Source organism: Carlito syrichta, unplaced genomic scaffold (assembly GCF_000164805.1).
Source record: "Carlito syrichta isolate Samal-C Ts95f unplaced genomic scaffold, Tarsius_syrichta-2.0.1 Scaffold307184, whole genome shotgun sequence".
Classification (NCBI taxonomy): Eukaryota; Metazoa; Chordata; class Mammalia; order Primates; family Tarsiidae; genus Carlito; species Carlito syrichta.
The window spans coordinates 397,237-425,223 of NW_007251280.1; the positions used below are offsets into that span (position 1 = coordinate 397,237).

The window sequence follows — 27,987 nt, forward strand, 5'->3', positions numbered from 1 at the left end:
CACTGCACTCCAGTCTGGGCGACAGAGTGAGACTCCAACTCAAAAAAAACACAAAAAACAAACATTTTCATCTTGATGCCATTGGTAGCCCAAGAATTATTTAGGAGCAGACTGGTTAATTTCCATGTATTTTTTTGATCCTAGGGTTCTTCCTGAGGATTATTTCTAAAGTCTGGCAAGGTGCTTGATATTTCAGTAGTTTTGGAAGTATAGAGACTCAATTTGTGACATGTTATATGGTCTATCTTGAATAATGTCCATATGCTGATGAGTAAAATGTATAGTCTGTAGTTTGGGGTAGAATGTTCTGTAGATATCTGTTAGATCCATTTGCTCTAGGGTCCAGTTTAATGTTTCTTTACTGACTTTCTGCCTTGATAATCTGTCTATTTCCATCAATTGAGTATTGAAGTCTCCCACTATTATTGTATTATTGTCTATGTCTTTCCTTAGGTCTACTAAAGTTTATTTTATAAAGATAGGAGCTCTGGTGTCAGGTACATGCATATTTAAAGTTGTTATAACTTCTTGTTGGATTGATCCTTTTGTCATTATACAATAACCTTATCTTTTTTCATTGTTGTTAATTTAAAGTCTGCTTCATTTTGTATGACAATGGCTATTCCTGCTTGTTTTTGGTTTTTATTTGCATGGAATCCCCTCCCACCCCTTTACCTTGAATCTGTAAGAATATTTGTGTTTTAAGTAGGTCTCTTGAAGGTCTTTGAAGTGTGCCTTTTTTAAAAAAAATCCATTCTCCCATCTATATCTTTTAAGTGGTCCATTGAGACCATTTACATTCAGGGTCAGTAGTGATATGTAAGGTAGTGTCCCATTCATCATGTTTATTGAAACCTAGTTGCTTTTATTTTTCTCTATTGAATTGGTGTTCCATAAGCTCTTTGAGCTTAATTTCTAGTGTTTTTCTACTGGTATATTTAAATCTTTTGTTTTCAATTTTAGGACTCCTTCAGTAATTCTGGTAGAGCCAGTTCAGTGGTGACAAATTCCCTTAGTGTTTGCTTGTCTGAGAAAGATGTTACTTCTTTTTCATTTATGAAACTTAGTTTTGGTAATACAGAATTCTTGGCTAACAGTTAATCTGTTTGAGTAGATTGAAGATAGGGCCTCAATCCCTTTTGACTCACAAAGCTCCTTTGAGAAGGCTGCTGTTAATCTGATAGGTTTAACTGTATATGTTATTTGATATTTTTGTCTCACTGTTCTTAGAATTCTTTCCTTCACATTACCTTTGCACATTCTGATGACTGTATGCCTTGGGTATGACCTTTTTACAAGCAATTTTCTAGGAATTCTTTGGGCTTCTTGTATCTGAATGTTTAAATATCTGTCAAGGCCATGGAAGTTTTCCTCAATTATACCCTCAAATAAATTTTCCAAACTTTTTGTATTTTCTTCTTACTTAGGAACATCTACAATTTTTAGGTTTAGATATTTTACATAATACTACATTTCTTGGAAACTTAGTTCCATTCTCTTAACTTTTTTTCTTATTTTTGTCTGACTGAGTTAATTTATAAACCTTGTCTTCAAGTTCTGAAGTCTTATCGTCTGTAATACTTAGTCCGGTCTATTGTAAAAATTTTCCTCTATATTTTTTACTTCTCTAAATGAGTCTTTAATTTCTAGAAGTTCATTATTTATTTTATTATTATTATTTTTAGTATCGTCTCTCTAGAAAACTATTCATCCATGTTCTGAATTTTTAAAAATGCGTTTATATTCATTTTCAACTTTCTTTTGGATCTTATTGAGTAATTTTGAAATAACCTCTTAAATTATTTCTCTCAAATGTCAAAGATTTCATTTTGGTTGAGCTCCATTGCTGAAGAATTAGTGTGGTCTTTTGGGTAAATAGGTAATCTTCGTTTTTTCATATTGATAGGATTGTGTTGATTTTGGTTTCTTCTCATTTAGCTAGACTATTTCTTCCTATTATTGTTAAATATGTTTTTGATTTAATTGTCTTATTTTTATTTCCTTTTGGAATGTGACTTTAATGTGTATACTTTATACTCATTTAGCTTTGTCGCCAAGGTGCTGTATTGGGTACATAGTGGTATAGTGAATTTGTTTTTTGGTTATAGAGAATCTTTGTTAATTGGATTTCTCAGATGCTGTTTGTGGTAACATGTATTTGGTTCACATGCAGGTTAGTTACATTTTGTGTCTAGAATGTCACAGGATTAATGAAGTTCTTATTGTTCCTCAGTGGCATGGTATACTCTTTGTTTTTTCCCTTGGTGTTGCACCTCCTCTGGCTTAGTGGAGGCAAAGCCCGAGGAGGTGCAACACCAAGGGAAAATTAGTTGAGAATTAGTTTCAGTGGAAGCAGGTGGTTATATGATATGTGCAATATCCTTATAAAAGACTAAAGCTTTAGCCCTGATAAAGGAGGCTGGGAGATTTCTCAGGGAGATGTAGTGATTTCTTTATTAATTATTTTTTGTCCATGGTGTATTCTTTTGATATTGTGAACTCCCCTTCTTTGTTTGATAATCCAGGAGGGCCTGACTACTGTGAGTCTGGCTGCTTTACTGGGTCTAGCTGCCCCATGAGCTTGCCACAATTTGAAGGGGTGGTGCTGGAGGGTTCCTGCAAGGGTCTGTCTGGTGATGTGAATGCACAAGGGTTAAGTTCTAATGTTGATCCCCAATATTTCTGGAAGAAATTATCTGATGCCACAGGCTATGAACTAGTCTGCAAGATGTGCAGTGACATAAGCATTGTTCTTATTTCCTGAATGGGGGTGAATGTTAGGTAGCACTGAATATAGCTGAGCAGATCAGTCTTCTGGTTTCCCAGTAGGAAGTGTGGGCACCAACTCTAATATATTTGTTGGGAGGATGATGTAGACTCTGTAGTGTTTCATGAGCTGTATGTAGGCTTAGTGTTGTGGTTTTCTCAATGGTCTGCTGTGGCAGTGCTCTACTGGGTACAAGCACTAGCTTAAGGCCTTCTGTGTAGCTGGAGAGGTATAGGCAGTGGTGTTAGCTGAGGTCTGAAAATAGACCTTCCCAAGGGCTGTATTATTGTCTCAGATGTTGTAATGAGTTGTTCTAGTTGACTTCCAACAAGAAGATGGTACTTGCGGAAGATAGTCAACTGTAGTGGTGGCTTTGGGTTTTCTTCTTGGCCTTCGTTGACCTAGGAAAGCAGAAAGACGAGCTAGGCAATGAGCAGGGTATGTGGACTTTGAAACTCCCCTGTTATTAAGCTTTCAAGGGAGGTGCAGAGGGAAAAAATTGGGAGCACTCAGTCAGACTGATCTGCATTCCAGTTCCCCATCTGTGTGTGCAAGTAGCCACTCCAGTGGGAAATGGGAGGGGAGAAGTGTTGCTTGGATGCTGTGGCAATACTGCTGGAATGGTAGAACCATTTCTGTTGAACAAAAAAGTTAGCATAGGGAGTAAGGGGTTTCCAAAAATGAGTTTCTCTAGGTTTCCTCCCTTGCCATGGGCATTCCATGCTCTGAACTTAAATGTTCATTCAGCAACAAAGTCTCCCGCTGCAGCTTATTACACACAGAAATTGCAGGAAGCAGTAGAATTTGCCTTTGAGGCAAATGAAAGCACCAGGGCTTTCCAGTTCCTTCTGGCATTGGAGCTGGCTGAATAATGCAGCATTCAGGGACCAAGTTCTCAGAAAATGGCTCCACTTGAGTTGTGCAGAACTTGAATGGAAGTATTCATATTGTTTCATATTTGGGACTCATGTCCCACAAAACTCAAGGGACCCTCCAAGTCTAAGGCAGGAGCAGTGAGTTCCTCATATCCCTTGTTCACCATTTCTCCACATCCAGAGGTTGCTCTGTTTCTGACATGACCTGAGTAGGGAAGGGAGGGTTCTTGGTTCCAAAAATGTCTGCCTATTCTCTTTCCTCTTTGCTCTTTGTGGGTTACGTACTTCCCCTGTGTGTTGCCCTCCAACTTAACCTACTCTGATTGCTAGGGGGTTCTTGCTCTTTCATTGGTTTAATTCATGAGAGAGACACCCTTAATAGCAATTTTGATACTGAAAGCATGTTAACTGAAATGAAAAATTTTCTGGAGATGTTCAATAGCAGATTTGGGAAGATAAATAAATAACCAAACTTAAAGATTTCTCAATTGTGTTGATCTAGTCTGAGGAAAAACAAACAAAAAATCAAAAAAAGAATGAAGAAAGATAAAAAGAATCTAAAGGAGGAAAAAAAGGATAAAAAGACTATTGGGAAAAATAATGGTCAAAAACATTCCAAGTGTAACGAGTGCCATAAATCTACTCTTTCTAGATCTATGAACTTTAAGTATGATAAACTCAAGAACATCCAAGCTACAATAATGTAATTAAATTTTTGAAAACCAAAGTAAAAGAGAATCTTGAATATACTAAGAGATAAGTTACTCATCATTTACAGGGGATTCACAGTACAATTATCACAAGGAAATGTGTTGAGTGAGGATGCTGTCACCATCCTTTCATGTTTCAAGTTCTTGTGTTACGGTCTCAGTAAATGCTCTGCTGTTATCTTTCAAAACCAATAAATTGAGAGGCAGGGAACCAGCAGAAAGAAGTTTATTTCTGATTTTGAATTCAAGAAGCAGAACCTGGCTCCTGGCATTTCTGGAATCAATCTGCTCACCACTTAGCTTTCACAGTTTGTTTTTATAAGTTTAGGGTCATGGTACCTAAACACTGACTATGTAACTGACAGAGCATTGTACAGAACTGAAGTTACAGCTGCATTTTGTTAACAGTAACATTTATGGTCTGCATTTCCTGCTGCTGGTTACCAAAAGGTAGTTCACAGTGTTATCAATAACACCAAACAAGAGACTTGAATAAGCTTGCCACAGAGTAAGGGAGTTAACAGAGCCTATTACAAAGTAAAATATTATTCACTACAACACTATTGATTAGTAGTTATAACACGCAAAAAGTTATATAAATTACAAGGCTTGTGGTTACATAAGTGCTATATTTTCAGATCTGTGATCATTGATAAAAAGGAGTGAATTCATTTCTCTTAGTTGAGTGAGTGCAGTCTGCAGCAGGGTTAAGGATTCTTTAAATGACTTAACAGGGAATATATAGTAGATAAGAGGATTCACTATCTTTTGCTGATTCTCAGGAATGTAGGTACAGGTAAACCCGCTCAAACTCTCATTATGACTTTCTTTAAGGGTTGTGGCAATATGGACATGCTCTAGTGGGTTTTCATATCATTGCTCTACTGTCAGTTGAAGCCATGATATCATGGGATTAGTGATGTTAAGCTGCCCCAGCGTAAACATGCCTATGTTTCTTTCCCCCTGCTGGCTTTTATGCTTTATAGACTTAGTTATGAATGCAGGAATTTTTAGTAAAACATCAGGCACAAAGGCTAAATATATTAATATCGCTATTATAAACATGGTTATAAAGAACTTTCCTATGCCTGAAAGGATGTCTTGTAACCCTATCAGGAACCAAGAAAACATGTTAGAAAACCAATCAGAGACCATTTCAAGCAGCTGCTTAGCATAGGCATCTGCATTGTCTATAGCATTAATACTGCTTTTCATTTGACTTATCATCGTGGTGAGGTTCTCTGATTCATCTGGGATGAAAGTGCAACACTCAATGTGGAAAATGGCACATGTACCTCCTTGGGATGCAGTGCGAATATCTAAAGCCATCTGATTTTGTAGCACTGTCTTATGCATAAGAGTCTTTTCAGGAGCAAAAGTTGTGTGGATGTCTGATCGAATGGAGAGGTGGAAAGGAGAGGACTGAGATCTCCTGCTTAGGCAGCTACCCTGCACAGCTGCTTAGACCTCAGCATGCTCTACCACCCAGGGGAAAGCACCATCTCTATAGCACTATCAGGAGAGGAAAAAAAACAAGGATTAAAATGATGAAGATCACCGGCAGCAGGTGCTGCCTGACACTGCAGCCATCGTCCCAGGTCAGATACCAGCAACTCAAACTGCAAGAAAATATACCAGAGTAACCTGACCAGAGTACCAGGAGACCCAGATGTCCTATCCCCCAACTGAAGCATTTGCGGTCTGCCACAGCAGGAAGAACCCAGCCCTAGATCCCAGCAAAATGGTGTTGAGTTTTAAAGTGACCCAGTACCCTTTTTTCCAGTGATTCACAAGATGTGTGACTCAGGTGGGCAACTTTCTGAGCAACACACACACAGAGACCTGAATATAAGTGGATCAGCTGAGGGCAGTTCATAGCCTTCCTCCAACTCCACAGTTCGCAGCCTTCCCCCAACTCCACAGGGTAAACAGAGGATTAGATTTGAAGCATTTCTGTACTGCAACCCAAGAACCCAGTATAGCTCACAGCAGATGAATAGGGATGAGTTTTAAATTGACCCTACACACTTTCCCCAGTGATTTGCTAGATGTGTGACTCAGGTGGGCAGCATTAGGATCAGCACACACGGAGAGGCTAAAAATAGGCAGATCAGCCTCGGATACCTTCCAGTCTCTCCACAACCCTAAGGGGTAAGCAGGGGGACAGATTCAAAAATTGGAAGCTCCTCTCTTCGGAAACCCCTCCCCTCTGCCACCAGCTAAGAGAAGTAGTGCTTGGGCCACTTCTACAAGAAACCTGAAGTCTTGAAACTGCTGAAAGAAAGTGCTCAAGAATTACATAAGCTTTGTTGTTGTTGTTGTTGTTGTTTTGGGCTTTTTGTTTTTGTTTTTGATTTTTTTGTATCTGTGTGACTTTACTTATTTATTTTTTTTTTTATTATAGCTAGTTGAGAGTGGGCATTTCATTCTGTTTTGCCCCTTCTCCTTATTTCTGTCCAATAAGGCTATATATATGAGAGTGAAAATATCCTCATATTATTGGTTTTAGTTTCTTTGGAGATTTTATTTGTTTGTGTGCTATTTTTCTTCTTTCTTTTTTTCCCTTTGTTTTGTTTTTGTTACTGTTTTGGTTTGGTTGTCTCGCCCTCTTTCTTTTTCTCTCTCTCTTTGCTTGTCTCCCTGTATACTGGTTTGTATCTTTTTCCTTCTCTCCTTTGTTCTCTCCATTGTCATCTCCTCCACATTCTCTCTTTATTAACTCCTTTCCCTTCCTTCATGTTATTTTGTACACAGGGGAGATTCATATACCCCCATTTTATGGACATACTCTGAGGTGGTGGGAGGTAGACTCTTGGGAGCCCAACATCAACAGCAAAAATTGTGATCGTCAGACAGTTTTTGAATCTTAGCAGCCCCTAACACACCTTATTCAAATCTCAAAGCCACAAGGGAGTAACATAACTCCCCTACTCCAACCTGGCTCCAAAAATCAAACTAGTCCAGAGGCGTTATTCAAGGGAGAATAGGGAGTTGAGCAAAAAGAAGTGAAAACCATTCCCTTTTTCACTAAGCAACAGAAATAAAGAAAAAAGAAAAACCCACCAAAAATGAAGAAAAACAAAGAAGAACCACAGGCACCATACAAAGTGCAAAGAGGATAGTCCATGAATATACAGACTTTGGAACTCAAACAGTGAAGAGCACCCAGACTGACTGGTTTCAGACTACAATTGCAGAGATCAAGGAGTGGATGGAAAAGATGAACAAGAGCCAAGAAAAGCAAGATGAAAGCATGAAAGAACTAATGACTGAGATGCAAACTATAAAGAATACAGTAAATGAAATAAATGAAATAAATAATAAGCTGACAAGTATGGAAAGCAGAATTAATTAGGCAGAATAAAGAATCTCAGAACTTGGAGACCCAAATCTGGAGCTAACCCAATCTGTAGAAATATAGAAAGGAAACTTAAGAAAGATGGATCAAAGCCTTCAGGAGATGTGTGACTATATTAAGAGACCAAACCTAAGACTGAAGTATCCCTGAAGCAGATAAGGAGAATGAGAGCAGCCTGGACAAAAAAATTCCAAGAGGTCATCCAAGAAAACTTCCTGTATCTCATCAGAGATATTATAAAACTAACACAAAAGATACAGAGAACTCTTGCAAGGCATCAAATAAGAAGACCAACTTCTAGACACATAGTAATTCGTCTACACAAAGTAGGTATAAAGGAAAAAAATCCTAAAGGCAGCAAAACAGAAAGGTCAGACTACCTACTGGGGAAGACCAATTAGAGTAGCAGCAGACTTATCTACAGAAACACTGTGGGCTAGAAGAGAATAGAGTCCAATCTTCAAAACACTCAAAGATAAACAATTACAACCAAGAATTTCCTACCCAGCTAAGCTAGCCTTCATCAGTGATGAAGAATTAAAATCCTTCCCAGACATTCAATCCCTGAGTGTATGCTGCCTCCAGACCAGCTCTACAAGAGACACTTAAGAAGGTATTAAGCACAGAAGAAAGGAAAAAAGAACAACCAAGTTCTTCCGAAGAATGGAAGAAAACATAGAACCAATAAAGCATGCATCACGACTGTGAGATTAAAAACACACACATAAATCAACCTAAAAATCAAAAGAAAACCAACAAGCAAATAATTAAACAAACAACAATGTCTATAAGAGCCTCATGACAGAGATAAACTCTCACATCTCAATAATCAGCCTGAATGTGAATGGACTAAATGCACCACTGAAAAGGCATAGAATGGAAAACTGGATAAAGAAACATGATGCAAAAATAAACTGTCTTCAGGAGACACATCTCACCAAAGTTAGAGGATGAGAAACAAATTTTCAGGTGTACTGAACACAAAAGAAAGCAGGAGTCACAATCTTAATATCAGAAAAAATAACCTTTCAGCTGTCAAATATTAAAAAAGATACAGAAGGACACTACATAATGATAAAAGTTTTACTTCATCAACAAGAAATATTCATCCTAAACATATATGCACCTAACACAGGAGAACTGGCTTTTATAAAGCAGCTACTAAGTAAACTTAAAAAAGATATTGACACTAACACTATCATAGCTGGAGACTTTAATATTCCACTATCTACCCTAGGTAGATCATTGAGGCAAAAAAATCAACAAGGAGATATGAAATCTCATCCTGATGCTTGACCAAATGGACCTAATAGATACCCACAGAATACTCCACCCAACGACCACAAATTATACATTCTACTCATCACCTCATGGAACATACTCCAAGATTGACCACATTCTCAGCCATAAATCAAGTATAAACAAATTTTATAATATCAAAATGCTGTCATGCACCTTCTCAGAACACAGTGGAATAAAAATAAATATCAACACCAGCAAGGTTCCCCTAAAACCCACAAAGACATGGACACTAAACAGCATGATGCTGAACTACTCCTGGATCAACATGGAAATCAAAGAAGAAATTAAAAGATTCCTGGAAACAAATAAAAATGAAGAAATCTCTTACCAAAAAAACTGGGATGCCATGAAAGTAGTACTAAGAGGGAATTCATGTCTCTAAAAATGCATATGAAGAAAATGGTAAGATCACAAGTTAACAGTCTAACAAGTCACCTAAGGTGCTGGAAAAACAAGACCACCAAAACCCTAACTTCAGCAGAAGAATCCAGATCACCAAAATGAAAACCTAAATATAGGACATAGGAGACAAAAATATTATAGAAAAAAATCAGCAAAACAAAAGCTGGTTCTTTGAAAGGATAAACAAGATTGATGGACCCTTAGCAAAACTGACCAAGAAAAGAAAGAAAAAGCCCAAATAAACACAATCAGAAATGCAAAAGATGAAGTCTCAATTGACCCCGAAGAAACACAAAAAATAATCAGAGATTACTGTGTACACTTGTATGGAAAAAAACTCGAAAACCTAAGTGAATTGGAGGATTTTCTGACACACAACCTTCCAAAGTTGAAACAAGAAGAAATTGAGACCCTAAATAGATCAATAACAACCCAGGAAATTTATTTCATCATTAGAAAGTACCCACAAAATAAAGCCCTGGACCAGATGGTTTTTCAGCAGAATTCAACAAAACATACAAGGAGGAGCTGATATCAATCCTATTGAAAGTATTCCAGGCAATTAAGAAAGATGGAACTCTCCCCAAATCAATTTATGAAGCTAACAACACACTGATACCCAATCCATGTAAAGATCCAACAAAGAAAGAAAACTACAGGCCCATATCCTTGATGAACATAGTTGCAAAAATTCTCAACAAGATTCTAGTAAACAAGATCCAACAACACATCTCAAAAGTCTTCCACCATGGCCAAGTAAGCTTCATCCCCATGATGCAGGGTTAGTTCAACATCTGCAAGACCATAAATGTAATTAAATGTTTGACAGATGTAAAAATAAGAATCATATGATTATATCATTAGATGCAGAAAAAGCTTTTGATAAAATCCAGCATCCCTTCTTGATACAAACCCTTGAACACCTAGGCATAGATGGAACATACCTCAAAATAATAAGAACCATCTATGATACACCCACAGCCAGCATACTGCTGAATGAACAGAAATTGGAAGTGTTTCCCCTGAAAACCAGAACAAGACTAGGCTGCTCACTTTCACCTCTCCTGTTCAGCATTGTGTTGGAAGTCCTAGCTAGAACAATTAGATGAAAGAAGGAAATCAAGGGTATCCAAATAGGAAAAGAGGAAGTTAAGTTATCCCTCTTTGAGGATGACATGACCTTGAAAACCCAAGAAAATCTGTCAAAAGCATCTTTGCACTGATAAAGGACTTTGACAAAGTCTCAGGGTACAAAAACATGCAAAAGACAGTTGCCTTCCTATACACCAACAATAAACAGACAGAAATCCAGATAAAAAGCGCCATCCCATTTATGATAGTCACAAAAAAATGAAATGCTGTGGTATCTTCATAACACAAGAAGTGAAAGATCTTTACAATGAAAACTACAAAACACTGCTCAAAGAAATCCAAGAAGACATAACCAAATGGAAAAGTATTCCATGCTCATGGATTGGAAGAATTAGCATTGTTAAGTGGTCCATCCTACCAGAGGCAACCTATATATAGGTTTAATGCAATACCTATTAAATTACCAACATCATTCTTTTCAGACCTGGAAATGACAATACAGAAATTCATATGGAAACATAAAAGACCATGAATAACCAGAACAATTCTTAGCAAAAGAAACAAAGTGGGTGGTAGCACACTTCCAGACTTCAAACTTTATTAAAAAGCTACAGTAATCAAAACAACCTTGTATTGGCACAAGAACAGGCATGTAGACAATAGAGCAGTATAGAGTTTCTGGAAGTAAAACCTCAATTACTTAACCAACTCTTTTTCAACAAAGCCTTCACCAACAATCAATGGGGAGAGGAGAACCTATTCAGTAAATGGTGCTGGAAAAACTGGTTGACTACATGCAGGAGACGGAAACAAGATCCCTATCTATTACCATACACAAAAATCAACTCTAAATGGATCAAAGACCTAAATGTATAGTCCCAAACTATAAGAATCCTAGAAGAAAATGTAGGAAATACCCTTATGGAAATTGGAATAGGCAACCAAGTCCCGATCAACTCTCCAATAGCAAATTCTATAAAAGATAAGACAAACAAGTGGGCCCTCATCAAACTGAAAAGCTTCTGCAAAGCAAAAGAACCATTAAGAGAGTGGAGAGACAGCCCATAGAATGGGAAAAGATATTTTCCCACTGTATATCTGACAAAGGCCTAACATCCAGGATCTACAAGAAACTCAAACATGCTGAAAGTCTCCAGCTATGATAGTGTTAGTGTCAATATCTTTTTTAAGTTTACTTAGTAGCTGCTTTATAAAAGCCAGTTCTCTATAAAAGAGTTTGAAAAGAGTCCACAAATGATTCAAGTCAATGTCATAGAATTGGCATAGAATTAAAATATTTTCATTTGGGTCACCATAGAAAGCTTGGCTTTTAAGTTAGAATTTCCTCATGAATAAATATTTTTAAAAGTAACACTGGAAGGTCAGGTGGGAAAGCTGTCTTTCTAGCAAAAGAATTATTATGAGCCATTTTTAATGCTACAAGTAAGATAGTGGACAGGCAATTCGAGAAAGATCATCTTGATATTTTTAAGGAGAAATTGTGTCATGGTGGGTGAAATGTCTCTAATTCGGTCTCTGTTTCTACTCTACTCGTCTGTCGTCTTCTGTCTAATTTCCACCCAATAGCCAAAATAATCTTTGAAAGTAATGTCAGATTATGACACTCCCCTGATTAAGATTTTCATTGGGCTTCTCATCTCATTAAGAATTAAAAAAAAAGAATAAAATCCAAATCTTCCTTGATCTACATGATCAGACACTGACAACTTTCTCTTCTAACATTTTCCCCTTGCACTCTCTCTTCTAGTGATATTGACTTTCTAGTCTTCTTTAAGCATCTAAGAATGTCCTGACCTTAGTGCCTTTATACTTGCTGGTCCTCTCTCCCTCTCTTGGAAATGTTTTTCTTGCAACAATTTGAGGTTTTCTTCTATCTCTTTCTGAATGTTTAAATGTTGTCTTGAAGAGAGGTTTTTTTCCTGGTACATTATGGTAGCACTCTGTGGATTTCTTCTATTGTTTTATGTTTATTTTGCTTTTTTTTTTTTTTTTGAATTGGAGTCTCACTCTGTCACTCAGACTGGAGTGCAGTGGCTGCTCCTGGCCACCGCAACCTTGACCTGCTGGGCTCTGGCGATCCTTCCGCCTCAGCCTTCCAAGTAGCCGGAATTACAGGCATGCACTACCACGCCCGGCTGGTATTTATTTATTTATTTATTTATTGTAGAGATGAGGTCTCGCTGTCCAAGCGGGTCTCGAACCCACGGGCTCAGGCAATCCACTCACCTCAGCCTCCCAAAGGCGTGGGATTACAGGCTGAGCCACCGAGCCCAGTTGCTATTTGATTCTTAGAATTTTAACATATGTTATCTACTAAAATAAAATTTTAAGTATGAAACACGTAAGACAAATGCACATCTACTAAGTAAATAACTCAAAATTTCAAAATTAACTCAAAAATTATTATGAAGATAGTGATGCACCTATTACTCAGATCTTTATTTGTGGTATCATAATCTGAGCAAAATATTAGCAAACAGAATTCAGCAGCACATAAAAAAATCCACCATGTTCAAGTGAATTTTATCCTGGGGACGCAAGGATGTTTCAACATCTGCAAGCCAATAAATGTGACCCACCACATAAACAGAATTAAAAATAAAAATCATATGATTATCTCAATAGATGCAGAAAAAGCATTTTATTTAACTCAGCGTTGTTTCATGATAAAAATCCTCAGCAAAATAGGCATAGAGGGAACATTCATCAAAATAATAAAAATATACAACAAACCCATAGCCTATGCCATCATGAATGAAATTTGAATGCATTCTCCCTCTGAATTGGAACAAGGCAAGAATGTTCATTTTTAACAGTCTTATTCAACATAGTACTGACAGTCCTAGTCAGAGCAATCAGGCGAGAGAAGAAATAAAATATATCCAAATTGGAAAAGAAATCAAAATATCTCTGAAAGCTGGCAACATATCTCATACCTACTGAATCCTAAAGAATCCTCCAAAAGACATCTGGATTTGATAAATGAATTAGGTCAAGTTTCAGGATACGCAAATCCATACAAATCAGTAGTAGCTCTGCTATACACTAAAAGTGACCAAGGTGAGAATCAAATCCAGAACTACATTTCATTTATGATAGCTACAAAATAGACAACATACCTAGGAATGTATTTAACCTAAAAGGTGAAAGATTTCTACAAGGATAACTATAAAGCAGTGATGAAAGAAATTGCAGAGGACAGAACAAATGGAAATCATTGCATGCTCATAGAGCAGAAGAATACTATTTGTTAAAATGGCCATATTACTTGAAGTAATAGACAGATTCAACAAAATGCCTCTCAGATTACCAAATGCCATTTTTCTCAGAATAAGAAAAAACAGTTATAAAATTCATATGGAAACAAAAGATAGTCAAAATAGCCAAATAAATTTTATGCAAAGAGAACAAAGCTAAAGACATCACATTATCTTACTTCAAATTGTACTTCAAGGTTATACTAACCAAAACAGCATGATTAGTACAAGAGCAGACACATGGACCAATAGAACAGAATGAAGAATACAGAAATAAACACAAATACTCACAACCAGCTGATCTTTCACAAAGCAGACAAAAACCCACACTGGGTAAAAGACACTCTATTCAACAAATGGCGTTTGGAAAATTGGAAAGCAACATGAAGAAAAAATAAAACTTGGTTATTATGTCTCACTATATACAAAAATTAACTCAAGATAGATTACAAAATTAAATGTCAGACCTGAAATTATAAAAATCCTAAAAGAAAACTTAGAAAAAAACTCTTCTAGACATTGGTCTAGGGAAATTATTTGTGGCTAAAACCAAAGAAAGGAAATGCAACAAAACCCAAAATAAATAAGCTAGATTTAACTAAACAGCCACTGCACAGAAAAAAAAGTCAACACAGTAAATAGGCAACCTACATAATGCTAGAAGATATTTGCAAACTACAGCTGATAAAGAACTAATATTCAGGATCTACAAAGAACTCAAACACATTAGCAAGAAGAAAGCAAACAAACACATTAAAAAGTGGGCAAATGACATAAACAGATATCTCTTAAGAGAAGGTAAACATATGGCCAATAAACCTTTGAAAAGATGTTCAACATCACTGATCACTAAGGAAATGAAAATTAAAACCACAATGAGATAACACCATAAACCAGTCAGAATTGCCATTTTTCTTAATAATAAAATAAAATTTAAAAACTATGCATACTGTCATGGATACAGTGAAAAAAGAACACTACATATGTTATCTACTAAAATAAAACTTTAAGTATGAAACACATAAGACAAATGCACATCTGCTAAGTAAATAATTCAAAATTTCAAAATTAACTAAAAAATTATTATGAAGACAGTGATGTACCTATTATTCAGATCTTTATCTGTGGTATCATCATCTGAGCAAAATAAAACTTTAAGTATGAAATACATGACAAATGCACATCTGCATTTGTGGTGGAAGCATAAATTAGTTTGACTTCTAGAAAAATCGGCAGGGAGATTTCTCAAAGAACTAAAAGTAGCTCTATCATTTGATCCAATGATCCCACTTCTACCTGAATGAACAGAGGTTTTTATACAAAAAAGACATATGCACTTTTTTGTTTAATTCAGCACAATTTACGATCGCAAATATTTGAAATCAATCTATGTGCCTACCTGAATGAACAGAGGTTGTTATACAAAAAAGACATATGCACTTTCATGTTTACTTCAGCACAATTTACGATTGCAAATATTTGAAATCAACCTATGTGCCTATCAAGTGATCAGTGAATGTGAAAATGTGATATAATATACAAGGGAACCCCCCAAAACAGAGTTTATTTATAAGAAACTGTGTATTTAGTCTTGCATGTTTAAACTTCAATCACCTTCAGATTACTCTCTGTTTGATGCAGTACACCTATCGAAATGCTTTTTCCACTGCCCAAAAGTATTGAACTCATCAATTTTGATGCCTTTAGTGCTTCTTCCATTTTATGTTTCACCTGTTCCACATCAGCAAAATTTTTCCCTTTGAGGACTTTTTTATATCCATAAGTTGCTAATGGTGAATTTAGGTGAATGGGGGGTGGGGGACGGGACTTGCAAGTCATGCCATTTTGGGCCAAAAACTGCTGAACAATCAGTAGTGTGGGCAGGTGTATTGTCATGGTGGAACAACCAGTCACCTGCTTGTCACAACTTGCAATGTTTCTTCCACAAACTGTGATATAACCTTCTCACAATTTCCAGATAAAAACTTTGGTTGACTGATCCAGAAGAACAAAATTCGATGTGTACTACAAGGGGCCCATCCTTCAAAAGATAATTCTTTTTTTGCTCTCTCTTGCATATATATAATATATAATGTTTTTTGCAAAAACTTCGGAGGAGTTGAGAACGTTATCATAACTGCACAAATACGAAAATAAAATTCCAACCTCATGTTTCCACTTATAAAAAGGGATCTAAACTAAAGATCTGCTAAGACATAGAGAATGGTATAATGGATGTTGAAGACTCAGAGGGGGAAGATGGGAATGGGTCGAGGGACTAAAATTCACCTATTGGGTACAATGTGCACAAGTGGGGGTGGTAGGTTCACTTAAACTCAAGACTTCTTCACCACTTTAAAATGCACCCATGTAACCAAAAACTATGGGTACCCCCCTAAAGCTATTGAAATAAAGAGAAAAAATTAGTCTCTTACAAAATGACTGGAACTCATATTCACTATTGACAAGAGAACCTATCTATAAATCCCTCTTACAGAAAAAAAAATATACTCACATAGGGTCATTGATGACTGTCTCCAATGCATTGAGCAAATCTCTACTTGACATGGTGTTAAAGTCCACTCTAAGGGCTGCTCCCTTGGACTTTATGTGAGCAATATTATCAGGTTGTTCCGTAAACAGGGGAATGCCCAGTATAGGGACCCCATGGTAGATTGCCTCATAGATGCTGTTGGCTCCACCATGAGTTATAAAAGCTTTGGTTTTGGGATGACCTAGGATTGGATGAATTTTGGTAAAATTATTCATTGTAAGGTTTATAAATAAAATTTAAAAATGCACCATATGTGACATTGAAAGGGGCAGTATTTTCTAGATAACAGGTTATCTCCATGAAACTGCGTTAGAATTGCTTTCAGGTTTAGAGGCAGAAGCACCCACTTCGGCTGAAGAGGCAAGTGAAGGTTTCATGGAAGAGGTGGCATGTGTGACTTGAGACTGGAAAAAGAATAAACGATTACCGGTGGAAAAAATAAAAGAGACATTTCAGATAAAGAAAATTTGGAAAAAAGAAAAAGAAAAATGTTGGCCATGTTATCTTTTAAGAAAAAATGCAGTCACTGAGTCTACTATGTAGGATGTCCAGGGCAGCAAGGAGTGGGGCGTTAGTGATGCTGAAATCAGAGGAAGGACAGGCTACACTTTGTCATAAAGACTGTAGATTCAATTCCATAGAAAATGCAGAGTCACCAGTAATAGAAAATAAGTAATATTTTTATTTGAAATAACAACTTTTAGTACAATAGGGGAAAGCGCAGGTATAGAGTCGTAGACATAGAAGACAGAGAGACATCCTAAGTAATTATTGAAAAACTGTCTGTGAGTGATTTATTTTACCCGAAATGAAGACACTTTGATTCTAGTTATAAAGTATGGCAGTGTATATAATGAAATACCAACTGTCATAGTTTTTTTCCCTTAGTTCTATAAAATAAATGTGAACTAGTTAGCCTTTTTTTTTTTGAATTTTCAATAATTCATGTTCAATAACCTTGTTTCCTGTTAAACTACTATCACTCTGACTGTAACTCATGTATTCAGTATTTATTCTCTCGAATCTTACCAAGAAGATCATTCTGGGGTATCCACTTGTACAGCCGAGTATTGAGTCCCAAAGTATGTGGTTTCTTGCCATCAAATCTCCATAGAACCTGTTAGGGGGAAAAAAAAAACAAAAAACAAAAACAAAAAACTTAGCCGGGCTCGGTGGCTCAGCCTGTAATCTCGCGCCTTTGGGAGGCTGAGGTGAGTGGATTGCCTGAGCCCGCGGGTTCGAGACCCGCCTGGGCAACGAGACCTCATCTCTACAATAAATCAAAAAATCAGCCAGGCATGGTAGCGTGTGCCTGTAATTCCGACTACTTGGAAGGCTGAGGTGGAAGGATTGCCGGAGCCCAGCAGGTCGAGGCTGCGTGGGCCGGGAGCGGCCACTGCACTCCAGTCTGGGTGACAGAGTGAGACTCCAACTAAAAAAAAACAAAAAAAAAGACCCCCAAAAAACAAAACAAAAACAACAACAACAAAAAGCTTATTCTATGAGTGTAACATCTAAGTTATAGCATGTTACAACTCTAAAAAGATTGAGATTTATCTAATTAAACCCATAAAGATCAAAGATGAAGAAATGTGAAAAAGGGATATTAATTAATGAGAGCAACTAAAAGTCTCAAGTGAAGAGAATATTCATATTTCATGTGCTTACTATTATAATAAATTTGCCATGTAAGAAAATCATGATGTTGGAAAAATGAGATTATCAACAAAAAATTCAAGTGTTTAAGAAATTGTTTGGTAGTCATTATAATACTTGGTGCAAAGAACAGTGGTAATGACCTATAAATTTATTTTGTGTATTTTATACTAGCTTTCATCTTTCAAATTTAACATTAATTTATTTCTTTTGAGTGTTGTGAGTAGTTTATTTATATATACTTGGATATTAGTTATTTTAGAGTTTAACATCTTCTAATTTACAAAAAAATCAGATTTATAAAATCAACTACTTGTGAGAGATAAATCAATGCTCTATAGATAGTATTTATAAATTCCTTCAGATTACAAATTATTCAGGGCTATCTCCAAGAAAAATTTTAAGCAGCAATTTTTAACATGAATTCAGAGTATTATCAGTATTGCTAGTGAATCTTCTCTTTCTTCTTTTTAACGTACTTTCTAAATAAATTTTCCAATCTAACTTCTGTGCAATTCTTTGCATCTTTTGTGCTGCACTAGATCGCAAACCACTAGTCGCACCCCCATTCGGTCTGACTTAACATTTTAGAAACCTTACTAGGATTTTTGACCTAACAGCTATGTTAAATAGAGAAAAGAAAGTAATTCACAAATACTCAAAAGCTACAGGTGTATTCTATATATTAGAAAGTTTCAACTATATTTTATAGAGGAAGGCATCTGAATTTCTTTCTATGCCTGGCTTCCTTTTGCTTGACTTATTCTTGTATTCCCCTTTCCTTTCTCAATATGGAGATGTTCATCTGATAGTTAAAATAGAGTCCTTTGAGGTCACACTTTATAATGCACAGGGTCTACCCTAGGGGCCGTATCCAATCACCACCTTCCTATTACATCCTTCTACTTAATACATTAACAGGGGCCAGTCCAGTAGACAGCCAGGTTTTGCTCTTTCTTTAAATCTATTTGCTTAAGTGGATATGTATATTAGTGGTTTGTCAACCCCGGTCATCCATTATCTAAATTGCATCCCAAACAACACACCAATAGGCATTCCAACATGGACAAGAAGTACAAGAGGCAGGATGCTATGGCAAACCTAAACTGCATGATGCATTTCAGACTTCGACAACTACTTATTGTTATTGTGTATGCAGCTATTCATTAACATTGAACTCCTTTCTGATAATATTTATTTTTGTATAGTGTTCCCAGAAATCCTGTTAAACAAAAGGAGCAAGTGACAGGGCAGATTTGGGTGACATTTGTGTACTTGCTGGTAATACCATAGTAATACCAAAACCTCACCTGTACCTCTGAAATATATTTATTTCTGCTTCCAATGTTAATGCCAAAGTGCTTTTCAATCAAAAACTCTTTTTCTGAGGCAGCATAGTCAGGTTAGGTTAGACATAGATAAATTTCTTGTAAGCGACTTTAGAATAGAGGAAGCATTCAGACATTTTTTTCTTATCACATCAGGCAAACTGCTCTGTGGGCTGGACTGTGGATTCCCAGGTTGTGCCATACTCTCAGCTCATCAGAAAATACCCCATCAAGGCGGTTCCTAAACTGGGAATCAAAAGCTATAGACATGATAATCAGATCACCTTTTAGCTGATAGTCACCAAGTCTGACAAGTAAGACTACAAAGACAAAATGTATATTCTGGGAAAAGGCCACTCCCACACCTCTCAGAGGGAGAAAGATGGCAGTCTGTCTACAACATATACTTGTGCTCCACCTCCTTAGCACAAGTGCATTTTTTTTTCCTTTCAAGAGATCCACTGGTGCCAGCTCACTCTGGCATGACTCTTTCTCTCTCTTTCTCTCACTACTAAACTCTGTTTTAAAAGTTTTGCTAGCCACTCTAAAATTCCTTTCAGTGGTGTGTCAAAGGATCCATAAATTTTGCATCCCACCCTATCTAGCAACATTTACTATTTTAGTATCATTCTCATATGTTTTTGATTTTGAACTGATACATAAGATAATTAGAACTATCCTATCAGTTACTATTTTGCTAGAAAATTTTTTATAATTGGACTCTTTATAGAAATTAACAAACATTCACCAATGAGGCACTTTATCTAACCTTTTGTGGGATCTGCGCAAGGACTGAAGCAATCACATTGGCCCTTTCTTCTGTCTTGTCACTGACCATTGACCCCAGAGAAAAGACCACAACACCATTTTCTCCAGAGCTCTGGACAAAGTCTTCCATTTCCTGTGAAGAATATTTTGCTCCATCACAGAAGAGAATCAGCACAGCAAATACTATTGAAAACATTGCTATAATCAACTAAGGATAGAAAAATCAAGTACTATAAAAAATTTTGGAGTAATAGATGTGTTTCAATTGATCTAATCACTATATTTTTGAGAGAAGATGTGTAATATGAGACAAATGACCTCTTGTGCATATTTCTGTAAATGTATGTGTGTGTATGTATACATGTATACATGTGTGTGAAAGGAAAAAATGAAACAGAGCTATTACATTGTAGTCAAAGAAGATAATATTAGAAAATATTAAAATCAGACTCTTCATTTATAATTTATAATTACTAATATAGGGTCTTGGAAGGTGGCATCACTTGGCTTCAATTCTATGTCATTGTAGTTCTACTAAATGACTTGTGCTTATTTCAGGCAGTTTTTCTAGAGAATTCTTTTAGTTTGGAGTCATTGAAACTATTTCCTGTCTATAAGTACTGAGAAATAGTTGCTTCCAGTAGGAGATTTTATTTCTATATTTCTTTAGCTGTATAATACTTTTATACCTGATGTAAATTTTGTGGATTTTCCAAGACTTTACCCCTTAAAAGAAGACACCCAAAAAGCTGAAAGTTAACATTCACTGACATTCAGGAGTCTGGTATTATGGCCTGGAATTTCTGTAAAATATTGTCGAGAGTCCTATTTATAATACAGATTATTCTGTATATAGTTACATATTTCTTAAGTCATTGTTTCAGCATGACATCTTTTATCCTGAAATCACACTATTAAATGGATGTGGTATTTAAAATTCTCTGCAAGGGACTCTCATTATCACATTGCTGTGTCTCACAGAGACCATTTGCCGCACCACAGTGGCAGAGGTCCCCTAGACTATTCTGCAGGGCAGATATAGTCACTCTTTTTTTTAAATTTTAAAATTGTGGGGTACAATTCAGGGTTAGATATACAAATATTCACTGTGCAGGTACCCTCGTTGATGAGGTGTGCCCCCCTCTCTTCCCTAGGCAGGTTCCCACTACTGCCAATCCCACCTCCCTGTCCCCCCAGCCCCCCGGCAGTTTCCTGCTACTGTCAATCCTTTTCTTATAGTATTATGATAGTTGTTCAAGGTCCACTTATAAGTGAGAACAGTCATTCTTTTGAGTAGCTCACTCACATAATAAAAAGCCCCTCGTGAATATGTGTTTGCTTGGAACTGATTAAGAATAATTCTTACTTGTGCTTCCCAATCTATTCAGACTTTTAAATTAAAATACATTCTATAAACCCATGCTGATCGATGTATTCACTTGGGGAAGTAAGATATATAGAAAGAGAAGTTTCTTGAATCATGCCAAAAATGTCTACTTATCTTTTTTTATTGTTATTCCTTTTGTTTTAAATTCATTATTTATTTTCTCTCTCTGCAAAATAATGACCAACCCTTTCAAACATAGCAAATATAGTTTCAGATGCAAATCACTGGGATAAAATTTTATTGTTTAAAAAAGAAGAAAAGAATACATACTTTGTGCAGACCACATATTGCCAAATATTTTTCAAAAGCATATTTTGAACCTTACCACACCACTTTTTATGTGTTAGTCATTGTATTAGTATTTCAAGTAAACTCATGGGGCATCCAGGTAGTCTGTGTGATTCCAGATACCTGTAGCCACATTTAATTTAACTTGTGTTCATTGTTTTGTTACACTGGCTTGCTGCCCAGAGGTTTCTTCATCCACCTGGTATTGAAATACAATAACTGTTTACAGATTCATCACTGATTTCATTCCGTGATATCTTTATGAAAGTAACAGAAGATCAGTGTAAGAAATTTTGTGAAATATGAAAAACTTAAAAAAGTAAATAAATTTTTTACCTAAATTTTATGACTTAAAATGTATGTGCTGCATGTTTATTACAGTACTGTTTATTTTAACTTAAAAAAATTTTTATTGTAAAGATGTGGGGTACAATTCAGGGTTAGGTATACAAACATTGATCATGCACTACCCCTGTTAATGCCCCTCCTTCCCCTAGCAGTTTCCCTCAATTGCCAATTCACCCCCCACAACAGTTTCCCATTACTGCCAATCACTTTCTTATAGCATTATAATTGTTCAAGATCATCTTATGAGTGACAACATATGGAACTCAGTTCTTTGTTTCTGTGATAAATCACTGAGTATGATAGACTCCATATCCATCCAGGTTGCTGCAAAGTCCATATATTTGTCATTCTTTATCATCTACTTGTTTTCTTTTTTTTTTTATAGACAATATTTTTTATTTTGATATTGTGGGGTACAGTCAAGGGTTAGGTATACAAATATGCTTCATTCAGGCCCCCTTGTTGATAATTGGTGTCTCCCCATCTCCAGACAGATGTTTACTACCATTAGTCCCATCTCTCCCCCATAGTTTTCCAACACTGTCAGTCATTTTCTTATAGTAGTGCATTGGATGATCAAGGTCCACTATATGAGTGAGAATATGTGGTACTCAGATCTTTGTTTCTGTGAGAGGTCACTTAGTACTATAGACTCTAGCTCCATCCAGGTTGCTGCAAAATTCATGATTTTGTTCTTTTTCTGGTTGCATAGTATTCCATCGTGTATACATACCACATTTTTTAAATCCAGTCCCCTTTTGATGGACAGCGTGGTTGGTTCCAGGTTCTTGCTATTGTGAATAATGCTGCAATAAACATTCGCATGCAGGTATCTTTTTTATAGAGTGATTTGAGTTCTTCAGGGTATATTCCCAGTAGGGGGATTTCAGGGTCATATGGGAGGTTGATGGTTAGAGCTTTTAGGAATCACCACACTGCTTTCCACAGAGGTTGCACTAGTTTACACTCCCACCAACAGTGTAGAAGTGTTCCCTTTTTGCCACAACCTCTCCAGCAGCTGTTATTTTTTGAGTTGTTGATAATTGCCATTCTGACTGGGGTTAGGTGGTATCTCAGTGTGGTTTTGATTTGCATCTCCCTGATGATTAATGAGGTTGAGCATTTCTTCATGTGTCTGTTGGCTGCTCAAATATCTTCCTTTGTGAAGTATCTGTTCATATCTTTTGCCCACTTTATAATGGGGTTGTTTGTTTTTTTCTTTTCAGCACATTTGAGTTCCTTGAGTTCCTTTGTCAGACCTGGAGTTGGCAAATACTTCTTCCCAATCTGTAGGCTGTCTCCCTGCTCTCTTGATGGTTTCTTTGGCTTTGCAGAAGCTTGTCAGTTTAATGAGGTCCCACTTGTCTATCTCATCCCTTATGGCCTGTGGGTTTCAAGTTTTGTTGAGGAATTGGATGCCAGTTCAGATTTCCATGAGGGTATGTCCTTCATTTTCTAAGGTTCTTATGGTTTGAGGTTTTATATTTAGGTCCCTGATCCATTTGGAGTTAATTTTTGTGTATGGGGATAGATAGGGGTCCTGTTTCAATCTTCTGCATGTGGTCAGCCAGTTTTCCCAGCACCATTTACTGAATAGGTTCTCTTCTCCCCAGTGGTAGGTGCTGGAGTCTTTGTCAAAGATGAGTTGGTTGAGAAATTGAGGTCTTGCCTCTGGAATCTCAATTCTATTCCATTGGTCTATATGCCTGTTCCTATACCAATACCACGCTGTTTTGATGATTGTAGCTTTATAGTAAAGTTTGAAGTCTGGTAATGTGATACCACCCGCTTTGTTTTCAAGGTACACGATCATGTCATCTGCAAAGAGAGATACCTTGACTTCCTCTTTTCCTATTTGAATATCCCTGATTGCCTTCTCTTCTCTGATTGCTCTAGCCAGGACTTCCAATACGATATTGAACAGGAGGGGTGAGAGTGGGCATCCTTGTCTTGTTCCAGTTTTCAGGGGAAATGGTTCCAATTTTTGTCTATTTAGGAGTATGCTGGCTGTAGGTTTCGCATAGATGGCATTTACTACTTTGAGGTATGTTCCCTGTATGCCTAGATGTTCAAGGGTTTTTATCAAGAAGGGGTGCTGGATTCCATCAAAAGCCTTTTCTGCATCTAATGATATAATCATGTGGTTTTTGTTTTGACATCTGTTGATGTATTTAATTATATTTATTGTTTTACGAATGTTGAACCAACCTTACGTTCCAGGGATGAATCCTACTTGGTCGTAATGAATGATTTTTGAGATGTGTTGTTGAATCCAGTTTGCTAGGATCTTGTTGAGAATTTTAGCATCTATGTTCATCAAAGATATTGGCCTGTAGTTCTCTTTTTTTGTTGGGTCTTTACCTGGCTAGGGTATCAATGTGATGTCAGCTTCATAAAATGATTTGGGGAGGGTTCCATCTTCCTCAATTGCCTGAAATAGCTTCAGTAGGATTGGAATCAATTCCTCCTTAAATGTCTTGTAGAATTCTGCTGGAAAGCCATCTGGTCTGGGGCTTTTTTTGTAGGTAGTTTTCTTATTACATAGTCAATTTCCTTGATTGTTATCGGTCTATTTAGGGTCTCAATTTCTTCTTGTTTCAACCTAGGCAGGTTGTGTGATGACAGAAAGTCCTCCATTTCCTTGAGGTTTTCAAGCTTGTTTCCATACAAGTGTACATAGTAGTCTCTGATGATCTTTTGTATTTCTTCAGGGTCAGATGTGATTTCATCTTTTGTGTTTCTGATTGTGCTTATTTGATTTTTTTTTCTCGTTTTTTCTTGGTCAGTCTAGCAATGGGACCATTGATCTTGTTTATCCTTTCAAAGAACCAGCTTTTTGTTTCATTGATTTTTTTGTATTGTCTTTTTGTCTTCTATGTCCTGGATTTGGGCTTTTATTTTGGTGATCTGGATTCTTCTGCTGAAATTAGGGTTTTTGTGATCTTGCTTTTCCAGCTTCCTTAGGTGGCTTGTTAGGCTATTAATTTGTGTTCCTTCCAATTTCTTCATGTGTGTTTGTAGGGATATAAATTCCCCTCTTACTACAGCTTTTAAGGCATCCCAGAGATTTTGATGTTTCTTCATTTTCATTTGTTTCCAGGTATCTTTTGATCTCCTCTTTGATTTCATCATTGATCCAGGAGTTGTTTAGCATCATGCTGTTTAGTGTCCATGTTTTTGTGGGTTTTGAGGGGACCTTGTTGGTGTCAATGTTTAGTTTTATCCACTGTGGTCTGAGAAAGTGCATGGTAGAATTTCAGTCTTTTAAAATTTGCTTATGCTTGATTTATGATCGAGAATGTGGTCGATCTTGGAATATGTCCCGTGTGGTAATGAGTAGAATGTGTATTCTCTGGTCTTTGGATGGAGTGTTCTGTAGATATCAATTAAGTCCATTTGGTCCAGAGTCACATTGAGGTTCTGAATCTTGTTGCTGATTTTTTGTCCTGATGATCTGTCGAGGGTTGTGAGTGGGGTATTAAAGTCCCCAGTTATGATAGTGTTAGAATCAATATCTTTCTTTAGTTTTCCTAGGCGTTGCTTTGTAAAAGTTGGTGCACCTATATTAGGTGCATATATGTTTAGGATAGATATTTCTTGTTGATGGAGTGAGCCTTTTATCATTATGTAGTGGTCCTCTGTATCTTTTTAAATTTTTGATAGCTTAATTGGTATTTTGTCTGAAATTAGGATTGCGACTCCTCCTTTCTTTTGTTTTCCATTTGCCTGGAAATTTGTTTCCCATCCTCTTACTTTGAGTCTGTGCATGTCCTTTCTAGTGAGATGGGTCTCTTGAAGGCAGTATATTGTTGCCTGGTGATATTTTATCCATTTTGCCATTCTATGTCTTTTCAGTGGTGCATTTAGTTCATTCACATTTAGGCTAATTATTGAAATGTGAGCGTTCATCCCTAACATATAGTTCTTTAGAGTTGTTGTTCCACTTGGTTTACTGTCTTTCTTTTGTTTTTGGGGTAGGTTCATATGTATTTTATTCTTTTTCCTGTACTCTTGTGAAAAATGTTGCTCTTTTTTCCCCCTTTTCTTCTGTGTTTAGTACTTTCTTAAGTATTTCATGTACAGGTGGTTTGATGGCAGTGTAGGTTCTTAGAGATTGGATATCTGGGAAAGATTTTAATTCTCCCTCGCTGATGAAGCTTAATCTGGCAGGGTAGGTTATTCTTGGTTGAAATTGTTTATCTTTTAGGACTTTGAATATAGGACTCCAAGCTCTCCTAACCTGCAGGGTTTCTGTAGATAAATCTGCTGCTATTCTAATTGGTTTTCCATGGTAGGTAATCTGACCTTTTTCTCTTGCTGCCTTTAGGATTTTTTCTTTTATGCCTACTTTGTTTAGGCAAATTATTATGTGTCTAGGAGTTGGTTTTCTCATTTGTTGTCTTGCAGGGGTTCTCTGGATCTCTTGTGTTTGAGTTTTTGCATCGTTGATTAGATAAGGAAAATTTTCTTGAATGATCTTATGGAAGGTTTGTTCCAATGTGGTCTCTGTCTCTTTTTCTGCCTCAGGCAGACCAATTACTCTTAGGTTAGGCCTCTTGAGGTAATCGCTTATCTCTTGAAGGTTTTTTTCTGTCTTTTTGAGCTTGTTTTCTGTGTTTTTGAGAGTTTGGGTTATTTCTATATTTTGGTCCTCAAGCTCTGAGATTCTTTCTTTTACTTCGGTAATTGTTTTCCATGCTTATCAGTTTATTGTTTATTTCATTCACTGTATTCTTTATTAGTTATCTCAGCTATCAGCTCCTTTCTAGTTTCTTCTTGAGTCTCTTCAATTCTTTTTAATCTCTCCATTAATGTCTTGATGTCTAGGGTTGTATTTTGAGACCATTCATTCTGGGCGGGGCTCTTCACTGTTTGCATTCCAAAGTCAGTTTTCTCAGTGTCTGTCCTCTCAGGAGTCTGGGACAGACCCATATTCTTCTTCTGGTTTTTCTTCATTTGTGTAGATTTTTCTCTCTCGTCCCTTAGTGGATCAAGTTCCTGAGATCTAATCTCCAGCCTCTCTCCTCTCTTTCTATTGCAGGCAGTTAGCTTGTTGCCTAGGAGATCTGTGACACTAGTCACTATTCAGCATAGGGGAGGGGCTTTGTCTCCTGTTAATGATGTCACCGTGGGAACCAAGGTGGAGGCTCTGCTAGGTGGGTGGGGTGATGCGATGTAAATATGCCTTGAAAATGGCGGAGGTGGTGGTTTGCTTTTAGGGGGCTCCTGTGGGTTTCTAGGCAGGACCAACTTCACAGCTGGGCACTGGATCTGGGGTGCCTCCAGCCTGCTGGGGTGGAGGACAGGGTCTGGCATTTCCTCCTCTAGAGCTGGAAGCCTGCGATCAGCCCCTTATGCCAGCTTGGGGTTCTGCCCCCTTACACAGGCTTGTGGCCGCGCACGCTGAGTGCCTCAGCCAGGGTGGGCCAGGGGCTTCCGATCTCCAAAGCTCCAGAGGGCAGGTGGTGGCTCTGGGTCCCTCCCAGGGCACTTTAGCCAGAAATGGGACCGGTATCTCTAATGGGCGGGCACTCAGAGCCTCCCTGCGTTTCTGGCAGCTTTGTGCTGGGTGCTGGTCTCCATGATGTGGCCGGGGATGGAGCTGTGATCCGGGATTTGGAATTCCCCAGCCAGCTGGAATCACATATAGTGGAGCAGCCGGTCCGGCGGCGATGTCTGACCCTGTGTGGGACCAAAAGTCCCCAAGCCTCGTACCAGTGCGGGTGGAGGTGGGCGGGGGGGGTGCAGGAAGAAAAGTAATAGTCTTTTTGGGAAACTCACATTCGGAGAATCTCAGGGATCCATCTATGTGGTCGCCATCTTGCCGTCTTTCTTTTTTTTTTTTGAGTTGGAGTCTCACTCTGTCACCCAGAC

At 37.3% G+C, this 27,987-nt stretch overlaps 1 pseudogene; it reads right to left on the bottom strand.

Annotated features, from left to right (window-relative positions):
• The window catches only part of LOC103266435, a 66,333-nt pseudogene that overhangs the window by 31,800 nt on the left and 6,546 nt on the right, over positions 1–27,987 (bottom strand).